Source organism: Lynx rufus, unplaced genomic scaffold, assembly GCF_022079265.1.
Source record: "Lynx rufus isolate CCGP_SWC_20201006 ecotype Redwood Valley unplaced genomic scaffold, mLynRuf1.p SCAF_16, whole genome shotgun sequence".
Lineage (NCBI taxonomy): Eukaryota > Metazoa > Chordata > Mammalia > Carnivora > Felidae > Lynx > Lynx rufus.
Genome location: NW_025814830.1, coordinates 11,818,708 through 11,831,335, shown reverse-complemented (window position 1 = coordinate 11,831,335; position 12,628 = coordinate 11,818,708). Strand labels below are relative to the sequence as shown.

The window sequence follows — 12,628 nt, the reverse complement described above, 5'->3', positions numbered from 1 at the left end:
ACTGGCTTAGCCACATGGTCAGGAGTAGGTGAGTAGGCTCTGGAGCCAGGCTTCCTGGGTTCATCCCATCTGTAATATACTTTTGACTGGCCGGGCAGCTTCAGCTAGTGAGTTCTATAGCATGAATGTAATCATAAACATCTATTTCTTAGGGTTATTGAGAGAGTGAAATGAGTTAGCACATGTCTGCTAGGACGTGGCCTGGCACATGGGGAGTGAGAGTCATTATTTAATGGCCATTCCTTATAGGAAGGTTCTGGATTATCCTCTCAGATCTCATCTCCCTGGCTTGGTAAACCTGGCGTAAACAGAAACATGAGGGTGAACAGTACAGACAGTGGAGACATTCATTCATCCATAAAATATCTATTCAAATATGAACAACCATACTAAGTATTTTAAAACATAAATTAATACTATAAAGTTACAAGTCAGGACAAGCGCTATTTATCTCTGCCACTTCTCTATTCAAAATTGTCTGAGGGAAATATCCTTGTAATGGCCTTCCATCTGCCCCTATCACCTCCCTGCCCTCGTCTCCGACCACTCGCCCCCTCACTCACCCTGTGCCAGGCACATGGGCCCCTTGCTCCTCCTAAAATTCTCCATATACATACCCTGCCTCAGGTCCTTTGCACTGGCCATTCCCATGGCTTGGAATGCTCTTGCACAGAAAGTCACACAGCCTGTGGTCCTCCTGAATTAAGGTGTCTGTTCTGTGGCCACTCTTGCAAACAGCAGGCCCATCATTCTCCTCAGCCTGCTTAGTTTCCATCAAGACTGCTGACTACTCCCTGACTCCGCATCATGTATTTGTTTTATTGTCTTCCTCCTTTACTGGAATGTCTTCTCTCTGAAGACAGCAGTGTTGTCCTGGTCACTGGTGTTCCCTTGGTGCCTAGCACAGAGCAGGTGTTCAGTAAACATTTGTTGAGGGGGGGAATTGGTAAATGACAGAAACTGCGGCAGGAAGGCTCAGACTGGCCAAAGACATAACCTTGTGTTGTTCTTCTCCACAGATGCACGGTCTTTGACATTGGCTCTCGTGGGACCCTCAAGGGACACTAGTGCCCAGAACACACTGAGGGTGAGTACAGTGTGGCTGTTTGCTTAAATTTTATAACTAGTCCACATAGGTCTCTATGCATCACCTGCAAGTCTAACACTTTCCCTGAGAGCTAATTACGTCAGCAGTCAGGTGGGTGTCATGACAGACCTCTTCCCGTGAATATTCCTACTTAACGCACATGCGCACTTACATACTTCGCAGCACAAAGAGAAGAGAAGTCATGCTGTATGTGGGTGCTTCCGCAGTGTGTTTCCCACCATCCCTAGCAGCAGAGTATCTCGGAGATCTTTGTTCGTGGCGCACATCTGTGTATCACACTCTTTTTTAATTCAATTTTTTAAATTTACACAGAATAAAATTCACTCTCTGGCGTAGAGTTCTCTGAGCGTAAGCAATTGCAGTGTTTGTGTAACTGCCCACCACCATCAAGAGACAGACTGGCCCCCTCACCCACCCTGTGTGGATGTGCTCTTCCTCTGTAGGCTGAAGATACAGTGTAGGTACTGACACAGAATTAAAACACGTACATATAGCAAATAGCTGTGATGTAAAGATTTTGAATATGTTATAATTAGGTTTCTGGGGACTTTGCTAGTGAACATCCTGTTCTGTGTCTTTGGCATAGGCAAAGCGATGGCACTCAGTTGCCAGTGGGGCATTCCAAAATGAGGGCGCCAACCTTTGTTGGCAGGATGCCATGCGGGTGCTTGGGAGTGAGGGCGCTGTCTGATCCTCGAAGCACCAAATGCCCCTAATGGTACGGCAAGTGGAGAACAGAAGATTCTGACATCCAGACTCTGCCCGGTTTGTGTAACCATGATGTTGGCTAAGTTGCAGGGACCAGCGGGTTGACCCTTGGGAACCGAGTGAATCTAGACAGCAGCTTCTCTTCTTGGCTGCTTATTGGGTCTCTTCACCTTCCTTCATCCTGGCCCAAGGCTCTGCCCAGGTACCTGGAGCGTGTTCATGGAACAGTCTCAAGGGGCTGCATTTCCATCAAAGGATGCTTCTCAGCACAATTTCTTTATTAGCTCTTTTATTTTGAAGGAATTTTAGACCCCAGAAAAGTTACACCAAGCGTGCAGAAAGCTCACGTACCTACCCTTCACCCAGCATCTCCTAATGTCACCATCTTAGGCAGCCTTGGCCCAGCTACCAAAACCAGGAAATGAGCACTGGTCCAGTACCGTGAACTAAGAGAGTTTAGTCAAGTTTTGCTAGTTTTCCACCGATGTCCTTTTCTTTTCTTTAAAAAAAATTTTTTTAAGGTTTATTTATTTTTGAGAGAGAGAGCAGGGGAGGAGCAGAGAGACAGGGAGACAGAGAATCTGAAGCGGGCTCCAGGCTCTGAGCTGTCAGCACCGAGCCTGACGCAGGGCTGGAACCCATGAGCTGTGTGATCATGACCTGAGCCAAAGTCAGATGCTTAACTGACTGAGCCACCCAGGTGCCCCCTTGATGTCCCTTTTCTGTTCCAAGATCCTATCCAGTATGCCACACTGTGTTTAGTCGTCATGTCTCCTTATTCTCATCCAGTCTGTAATGGTTCCTCAGTCTTTCTTTGTGCTTCATGACCATGCCAATAAATATGCCTTTGATCACCTACTGTTGTGTTCTAGATACTGGGGATTCAGGAGTGAACAAAGCAGAATCCTTTCCCTGTGGGAACGGACATGCTACTGGAGAATAGAACAGACAGACAAGTGAATGTAGGAGAAGTCCGTAAGACAGGAATGGGGCTGCCTAGGAGGAACAGGAGTGATTTTAGGCGAGGTAATCCGGGAAGGCCTCTCTGAGGAGGCCCTGAATAAGAATAAGGCTCCCAACCTAATTCATCCACCAGCCAGCAGGAGATCTAAATAAATTATCTCACTTCGAAACAGGGTTTCAGGAATTGCAGCAACAGGACACTGTTTCCTCTCGGTGGGGCAGCCCCTTCTTAGCTCTCGCCCTTTGTTGCCCTGTAAAAATGCAAAGCATTGCCAGATCCTCTGACATTTTTTTTTCCTGATAGACAGCAAAAATGAAGAATTCTTGCTAGTCCAATAAACCCAAATTATGCTACATCAGATAACTTTTAGTGATTTGTGGATGAACATATTTTGTTTATCTTGTATTTATTATTATTGATTAAATTACTTTTGTAACAAAGATAATCGATTTTTCATTTTGGTAGTAATGTAGATTCCATTTTATTTTATTTTAGAGAAAGAGAACACGAGAGAGGGAGAGGGGCAGAGGGAGAAAGAATTCCAAGCGGGCTCCGTATGGAGCCCAACGTGAGGCTTAGTCCCACAACCCTGGGATTATGACCTGAGCTGAAATCAATAGTCAGATGCCCAACTGACTGCTCCACCTGGGGGCCCCAGTAGACTCGTGTGTGTGTGTGTGTGTGTGTGTGTGTGTGTGTGTGTGTGTGTGTGTGTTTAAGTTTAAAAATGAATTGGTTTACTGGGGCTCCTGGCTGGCTCAGTTGGTGGAGCATGCAACTCTTAATCTTGGAGTCGTGAGTTCAAGCTCCACATTAGGTGTAGACATTACTTTAAAACAAATAAATAAAAATAAAAACGCATTGGTTTAAAGAAAATACTAAGTAAATAATTGCATAGATGGGACTAGATGCAGCTGAAAAGAAGAACAGAACACGGTGACTGAGGCTCGGTAGGCACTATTCTAATTCTAGTTCTCCTCTAGTTCTGGGGTTCTCATCCAGGGACCTGAATAGAGGTTGGCAAACAGTTACCACGGACAGGTGCCCTGAGCCATTTGTGTTATGGTGGGTCCATCAGCCAGGAATGCTTTTAGCTACAAGAACAGAAAACCCAGCTTGCAGCATTTTAAACAACCGAGCATTGATTTCTTTCCCATAACAACAAACCTGAAGGTATTTGGTTAGTTCAGAGGCTGAGTGGTGTCCAGCCTGGAGCTTCTTTGATTTACTCGGCCTTCCCTCGCGATTACAAGATTAGTGCTGTAGCTCCAGTCAGAACAAGGAGGGGAAGGCCAACACCCAGCCACACGTGTTTTCCTTTTCTGGACCACTTACGGACTCTCCCCAAAATCCTCCCACGAGGTTCCACTTACATCTCCCTGGCCAGCAATGTGTCACGTGGCCTCCCCTAGCTCCAAGGAAGGTGGGAAATTTCATTTAGCTTTTTCAGCCTCTCCTGAGGAGGAAGCCAGAGGAAAAGGGAATTGAGAGTGTCAGTCGGGTTAGCCAGCCAACAGTGTCTGGCTCCACAGGGGAAGAGAAACAATAATAATTAACATTAATGGGTACTGACTCTGTGCCCAGCCCTTCTGTGAGCACTTTACATGCATGATCTCATTCACCCCTTGCACCCACCCTGTGAAGTCGCTGCTATGATCTCCCCACAGGAATGACTTGGAAACTGAGGCACAGAGTGGTAAAGCCACCTGCCAAGTCAGGGAGCCAGGGTGGGGACCTTTGCAGTCTGTCTCCAGAGCCCTCGCTCTTGGCATTACACTTGGTTACCTCATAAGAGGTAACCTGGGGTCCCCAGACTGCTGGCTGTGTGACCTCGGTTTTAAATTCTTCCAGCAGGGGAGGAACAGGGCAGCGTGTTTTCTTTGGGGAAGTTTCGGTCATTACAAAGCTTTCTTGTGAATCACATCCGCCCTGTGCTCTACCTTTCCCTGGTCCTGGTCCAGTCCTGGTGAGCCAGCACCGCACATCTTCCTGGCTTGCAGATGGCTGAGAAGGCTAGTCCTGGCCTCCCCTTTCCAAAGAAATTTTACCTGTGCTTTTAATGCATCTTCCTAGAATGAGGCTCAGGCCTTGTTTCCTTTCTTGGGGTTCTGCTGGTCGATTCAACACACATTTAACGTGCTCCTTCTCTGTGCCTATTCCTGAGGGGTAGTAGCCTCATGGCTGGTGGACCCTGCACTTAATGGGGCTCCTCCTCCCAGGAAGGAGGCAGGCCCTCAGTGACAGTGACAGCCCAGAGCAGTTCAGGGCTGTATGGGGGAAGCCCAGGGATGGTGGACCCCGGAGGTGGCTAGCCAACCTGGAGGTCATCTGGGGCTCCTGGAAGCAGCTTTGGGCCTTAGAGAAGAGAGAGATTCATCAAGGAGCAGTTTGCCCTTCTCCACTCCCCCTGTCTTCAGTGAAACTCCTCTTTCTTCTTTCTGAATCGCCATCCCTTCCTCTGTAAAATTAGGGGTTTGGACTTGGGTTTCCATCCATCTGTCTCGTAAACATTGGTTATTTCCCATTTTCTGCTCTTGTGCTGGGCACGAGGCTTACAGGGCGGCCCTCCTGGAGAGAGAGTATTGTGGGAGAGATCTCTGGGTAAACAGCCTGGAGCGATGGGAGTTCTAATAGGTGAAAGCCACAGGACTGTGGGAACTTGGGGGGACACCGAACCCTAACTTGACATTTCAGGGCAAGTTTCTTGAAATCGAAATGGTGAAATCAGGAATGGTTTGACGTGGCAGCCAAGAGCAAGAGCTTCAGAGTCCAGCTACGCGCAGAGCAGGGAGTGTAACCCAGGAGCTTCCTAACCCTTGAGAATTGAAAAGTGATTATGGGGGCGCCTGGCTGGCTCAGTCGGTTAGGCATCTGATTCTTGATCACAGCTCAGGTCTTGATCTCGGGGCCGTGAGTTCAAGCCCCGCATTGGGCTCCATGCTAGGCATGAAGCCTACTTAAAAAAAAGAAAGAAAGAAAAGTGATTATGAATCTCAAATACTTAAGAGTAGTGCCTGGCACAAAGTAGCGACATAATACATGAGATGGTGGTGGTAGTGGCCGCAGCGACAGCAGCAATGGTGGTGGCTTATATGCCTTAGCCTTGACTGTGTGTCCCAGGTTAGGCAGCTTCGTCTCCAGCCCGTAAGATAGTAAGCACTAGCTGGTGGTGTTATGATTACTTATTTACCAAATAGGAGTGTTTACCTTGTGCCCAAGCTGGTATGGTGCCAGGATTAGCAGTGCTGTGCTCCGGGGACATGGCTCGTTCAGCTGAGACCTGGGCCAGAAATCTCACAGGAGCAGAGCAGAGTGTCTCTGTTGTGTATTGGAAACCCACTGTTGTTGGCTTCCCAGTCCTTTTCCACCTAACCAGTCCCTGGGCCTTTCATCACTGGCTGCTAGCACGTGGGCTGCCCTTGACCTCTGCGGCCAGAACGCATGGATGCTCTGCTCAGCCCATCAGCTGAATCCCAAATTAGACCTGACAGCGTGATTTATTCTCTGGGATGGAGCTGGAAGGGCAGAACCCCAGTGGGTGATTCCGCGGGAAGGTTGTCAGCCCGAATTAGCCCGGGCCCTTTCATGCAGTCTTGCTGGTTCAGCTTCCTCTAGCTAATAGGGTTTTCCAGGGTGTTGCTGGCTTCTGAGCCTCCTCCTGTCCCCAGGGGCTGAGACTTGACTGTGATCCCTGAGGAGCTGTGTCTGATGAGGGCCCCGAGGTGGGCTCTTTCTGAAGGGAGTGGGGGCTCTGGGTCCTTTCATCGTTTGCATCAGGAATTGAAAGTGGCAATTCCCCAGGGAGTAGTCGGTCTGTCCACACACACCCCCCCCCACCCCCCACCCCCCCACCGCCTTCCTTTCACTGAGGTTCTGTTCTGGCAACAGGCCACGCACAACCTTGGTACTCACCTCCCAGTCTGTGATCACCCTTGTCTCTGCATCTAGCCGCCTTCCTTCCATCTCAGGAATGCTAGCGATAGGCAAGCTTCTGCTGCAATAACAGGTTGACCCTGAAATCCTAGAAGTTGGAAATACGAATGTCAATTTCTTACTTGTGACACAAGGCAGGTTAGGTTGGCAGGGGGCACTTCACCTTGTACCTCAGACATGCAGGTCGATGTGGGCTCCAGTCTTGAAGCCTCATGACTAGAACACATAGCCTCCAGGGTCACCGTGGCAGAACAGGGAACTAGAGACTCCCACAGCACAGCACTTAGATGCTGAGGCCCAAAGTGACACAGTTCACTTCTGCTCGCACCCAGAACTAGTTACATGGCCTTGCCTAGCTGCAAGGGGCTGGAAATGTGGAGGTACGTGGGTATTCAGTGAACAGTAAATGTCCTGGCCACAACAGTCAGGTGTGGTATTTATTAAGCACCTTCTGTGGGCCAGACCCTTTAGAGCTTCGGCAATACAAAGGGGTCCTCACCTTCCTGGAACTCATTCTCAGTGGAGGAATCAGAAGTTAAGTAATTACAAAAACAGCTGTGTGATTGCATCTGTGCTAAGTGCCCTGATGGAGGAACCAGCAGGGCATATCTAAGGGGAGTCTGATGTGTTTGGAGAGATCAGGAGATGTCTGTTGTGAGGACTGACATTTGCGAGGAGGCCTGAAGGATCAGTAGACTTTAATGGAATGCGAGGGAGCTCTGGGCTAGAAGAGTTTGACTCTGCGAAGGAACAGGACGAAGTCCAGTGTAACTGCAGGGTCACTACAGGGAGAAGTCAGGAGGAGATGGGTATTTGGAACACCTACCGTTTGGAGCTGTTGCAAGAACTGAGCTCAGTCATTGTTTCAGCAAATACTGAGTTCCTGCCCTTTGGCAGACAGAGTTTCAGGTACTAGGGGCAGAGCAGTGAACAAGACAGACAAATGTCCCTGCTCTTGTAGAGCTGAAGTTCTAGAAAGAGGAGCTAGACAATAAACAAGAAAAGCAAATAAGGTGATTTTACCTGGTTAAAAAAATATATATGTATGACCAATAAATAGGGTACTTTGTAATAGAGAGTGTATAGCTCGGATGTTTTTGGCTGTAAATGACAGAAAACCCCATGCATGCTGGCGTAGGCAGTCAGGGAATGTGTGGGCTTCCCAAGTCCAGAGGTTCTTTGGGCTGTCTTTTGGGCTTGTGACATGGTAGCTCAACAGTGGTGTTGAGGACCCAGGTTTCTTCTGCCACAGCTCTGCTGTTCCTGATGCTGCCTACACTTTAAGGCAGGTCCCTTCCACAGTCCTAGTGTGGCAGTTAGGGACACTAGGGGCACTCTCCTTTGGGAGCAGAAGCTTCTGCAAACTGTGTGTGCCCCAGGGACCTCTGCTAGCTCACTTTTGTGGGTAATGAACTGTAAGGGCGGTGGGAGGGCAATGGGGAGGCTGCTGCCATAGTCCAGATGGGAGGCGATGGAGGACAGGACCAAGGTGGGGGGGAAGGGGGGGCAGCTTGGGAGGTGGAGTGGACAGGGCTTGCTAATGGCATGGCTGCTCAAGAGAAGGACTGCTGAGCAGACACACACACATACACTGACACAAACGTCCACCTTGCACTGTCTTCTTCCTGTCAAAGCCATGGTACACATTTGCACATTACAGACTCAGAAATCTTGCAGAAAAGATCCTGCATCTTCGCCTGCGAGACCTTATTTTTTAAAAGACACTTAGTAACATGTTCTACAAAAAAATCTGAAAAATCTTGCTTTAATGGTTCTCATCCTCACCGCATATTAGAGTCATGTGGGGAGTTTTAAGAAACCCCAAGGCCTGGGCCCCACCCCAGACCAGTCCATTAGAATCACCAAGGGTGGGACCAGGCGTGGGATGTTTACTTTAAAGCTCCCCAGATGTTTCCAGGGTGTGGCCAAGGGTGAGGACTACTACTTTATCGTATCCTTGGGTGAGCTTCACATTTATTAACCTGTATTGTTTGTTCGCCTCTCTGATTATCAAAGTAATGCTTGTTGTTTAAAAAGAAATCAAAGGACTCAATCCTCCAAGATGATCACGATTGCAAGCTAATGTGTTCCTTCAAAATCTTTTTAAATACTTGGGCTAAAAAACCACATGTGTCCTATAACATGGTGTTTCCCATCTTTTCAAAGAGTTTTTTTTTTTTTTTTTTTAAGTTTTGGGGCCTACTTGAAATGTTTAGGGATTATAAATAATATAATCAGCTGTCTACTTATATTTTTAAAGTTTATTGACTTTGTGACACATTTAGAATCACGATATCAAAAATGCTGAAATCTAAATGTTGCTTCCGTCTTCTCACATACCATGAAAACAATGTGACATTCTCCACAGACATCCTTGTCACGAGAGTCACTTTTTGGGCCATTTACACATATTTCTAGCATCCATCATTTTCACGTTCATCTGAAGTGTTTATGATGTGGCACTTCTTTATTTTTTTTATTATTTATGTTTAAATGTTACTTTTTTTTTTTTTAATTTATTTTTCAGAGACAGAGACAGAGCATGAGCGGGGAAGGGACAGAGGGAGGGGGGGGAGGGAGGGAGGGAGGGAGGGAGAGAGAGAGAGAGAGAGAGAGAGAGAGAGAGAGAGAGAGAGAATGAGAAAGAATGAGAATCTGAAGCAGGCTCCAGGCTCCGAGCTGTCAGCACAGAGCCCGACGTGGTGCTCGGACCCACAGACCTGAGCTGGAGTCGGACACTTACCCGACTGAGCCACCCGGGCATCCCTATTGTGGCACTTCTTGAACCTATGTATGATGTTTTCATCGGAAACTGTATCCCAAGCCTCAAGAACCCAGTCATATATATCAGTCAGGTTTTTTTTTTTTTCCAATTAATTTTCCTTTTAGTTGTGTATGGGTAATTTCTGAAGTATAGGCACTAACTTGCTATGTTACATTTAAAAAGAAAATATATTTTTTAAGGACAGTTACTGAAAATGGGTGAATGAATAAATGTGAATACATAAAAGTGATTACATAAGTACTTGTTTTTGAGTCAGACTAATCATCCCAATATGAATTAAAAATGTCAATTTAGGGAAATTAAATTTCACCCCCCACAGCGGCACTTTGCTTCAAGACAGGTTGCCTTACACACACTTTTTTTTTCCATTTTCAAAATTCTAGTTTAATGCCACTCTCTGTATCATAAGACTTTTACATCCAGTATTTTGTTTAGAATAAGTGGATTTGCTTACAATTATTTGCCCCTATTCTTTTTTGAAAGAATATTTAAAGGACCTGTTTAAGTGACTCACAACACTTGGGATTCTGATGTTGAGCCCTTGAGAATGTTTTCTAAATCTATTATAACATATGCTGCCTTTTTATCGTTATCCAGACCAGCATCATCTAAGTCTTTAGGTGCTAATGTGTCTTTCCCAAATATCACTTTGTTCAAAATAAGATAGTACGAAAACTCTGAAAGACAATTCTTATTTCTGAGCATCATTTTTGGGGGGAAATCTTGCTTTATACTTGGGCAGTTCTTGTAATCAAAGTAAATTAATTAGGTTAAATACACAGAATTAGCTCAGTGGTGTTGGACTTTCCTGCCACGAGCAATATAGTTGGAGAGCCCGAGCTCTCCGACTTTCCCAGCTTAATCTCATTCATTCATTTATTCATCCACTCATTCAGCATTGATTAATTTCCAGTCAGCTACCCTAAGAACTGGTATAGATGACAGTAGTAAAAATGGCCTGTGCTGGAACCCCAGCCCTCCAGTTCCACCTGTGTGCCTATGGCTAAAGCACTTACCTTCCTGTGCCTCAGCTTCCCCATCTATAAACTAGAGGTAGTAATACTACCTACCTCATAAAATGGTTTGTGGAGAGTCAGGGATTTAAAATACAGATCCATGATCCCAGGTGGAACATGATTGAAACAGACTATCCAAATTTTCCAGGGGCACCTGGGTGGGTCATTCCGTTAAGCGTCCGACTTCAGGTCCTGATCTCACGGTTCGTGAGTTCGGGGCGAGCCCTGCATCGGGCTCTGTGCTGACAGCTCAGAGCCTGGAGCCCGCTTCTGATTCTGTGTCCCCCTCTCTCTCTGCCCCTCTCCAGCTCGCGCTCTCTCTCTCAAAAATAAACAAACATTAAAATAAATAAATAATCCAAATTATCCAGAATTCCAAAACACATCTAGCCTAAGAGGTTTGGAAAGGATTCATGAGGTATGAAAGCACTTAGCATAATGCCTAGCACATAATAAATGCCATGTAAATGGTACCCATTTATTATTATTTAAAGTGCGTTGCCTCATCTTCCTTAATCATCATCTTGGAAATGCAAATGATAACCATAGTGAGATAACATTCCACACCCACCTCGATGGCTAAAATAAAAGCCGATACAGGAGGAAATGAGGTCAGAGAATTAATGCAAAGCCTTGTAGGGACTGAGGCTTTGTCCTAAATGTATAGTGGGAGGGTTCTGAACACAGAATGGACGTGATCTGAGTCATGTTAACAGAGTCCCTCTGGCTGTGTGTGGGAGCAGGAGTGGGAGCCAGGAAACTAGGGAGGAAGTTCCTGCTAATAAGTCCATGGTCCGGGCAGGAGACACTATGCGGGGATGTAGGCAGGTCCTCATATCTTCAAGGTGGGGCCAACGGTAAGTATGAACGGACTAGGTGTAGGATGAGAGAGCGGCCGGCGAAAGACGGCACTAAGGTTTTGTCCTCACCACCAGGAAGACATTGAGTTGGGGACCACCTGAGCGGAGGTTTGCAAGGAGAAAGCGAAGGTGGTGTAAAGAATCAGGAATGCACCTTTGGGTCTGTTAAACGTAGGCGGCTGCCCGAGCTGGCTGGGAAGCAGTCGGTGTCCTAGTCTGGAGTTGAAGGAAAGGTCTCTGCTGCCGAAGGAAATGTAGGCGCCCTCAGCAAAGAGACAGTATTTAAAGCCAGGAGACCAGATGAGATCACCGAAGGATGGGTGTTGATACAGAAGAGAAAAGCTGTCCAAGAGTCAGAGGCTGAGAAGGAGGTATCTGGAGGAGGGAGAGACCCAGAGAGCACGGAGCCTGGAAACAGCCTTGAAAGCTGGGGACATGACAGACAAATGGTTGATGGGCGCAGGTTCAAGAAAGAGCTTTTGGGTTTGTTTTTATTTATTTGTTTGTTTTATTCATTTTTGAGAGACAGAGACAGAGCATGAGCAGGGGAGGGGCAGAGAGAGAGGGAGACATTGAATTCTGAAGCAGGCTCCCGGCTCCGAGCTGTCAGCCCAGAGCCAGACATGGGGCCCGAACCCACGAACCCCGAGATCATGACCTGAGCTGAAGTTGGACGCTCAACTGACTGAGCCACCCAGGCGCGCCGTGTGTTTGTTTTTAGAACAGTTTCAAGTTTACAGAAAATTGATCTCACAAAGGTATGAAATGGATCCAGCCTTAAAGATAATACAGAATTGGGGCGCCTGGGTGGCGCAGTAGGTTAAGCGTCCGACTTCAGCCAGGTCACGATCTCGCGGTCCGTGAGTTCGAGCCCCGCGTCGGGCTCTGGGCTGATGGCTCAGAGCCTGGAGCCTGTTTCCGATTCTGTGTCTCCCTCTCTCTCTGCCCCTCCCCCGTTCATGCTCTGTCTCTCTCTGTCCCAAAAATAAATAAACGTTGAAAAAAAAAAAAAAAAAAAAAAAGATAATACAGAATAGTTTGATGTCCCACCCGTGTGTTCCTCCTGCTCTCCCCTACCTCCCGATCTTTTTCCGAGACAGGGCCTTGTGTCCACCTTCCCAGCAGACATGAGCTGTGTGAATGTACGGCCCCGCGTGTTCTCTTTGTTGCTCTGTCGCTAGTGCTGAGGCCACCACGTCTGACGCACAGTAGCCGCACAAGGTCTTTTATGGAGGAGGGATTAGAACTTGAAGG

At 47.1% G+C, this 12,628-nt stretch overlaps 1 protein-coding gene across 2 annotated transcripts in view; it reads left to right on the top strand.

Annotated features, from left to right (window-relative positions):
• SIPA1L3 (signal induced proliferation associated 1 like 3) overlaps positions 1 to 12,628 on the top strand; it is a 240,854-nt gene that overhangs the window by 93,922 nt on the left and 134,304 nt on the right. For both annotated transcript variants that reach the window (XM_047078134.1, XM_047078132.1), the window contains exon 2: positions 1,020 to 1,087. The gene's annotated coding sequence lies outside the window, so the exon portion shown is untranslated. The remainder of the gene's footprint in view (positions 1 to 1,019; positions 1,088 to 12,628) is intronic.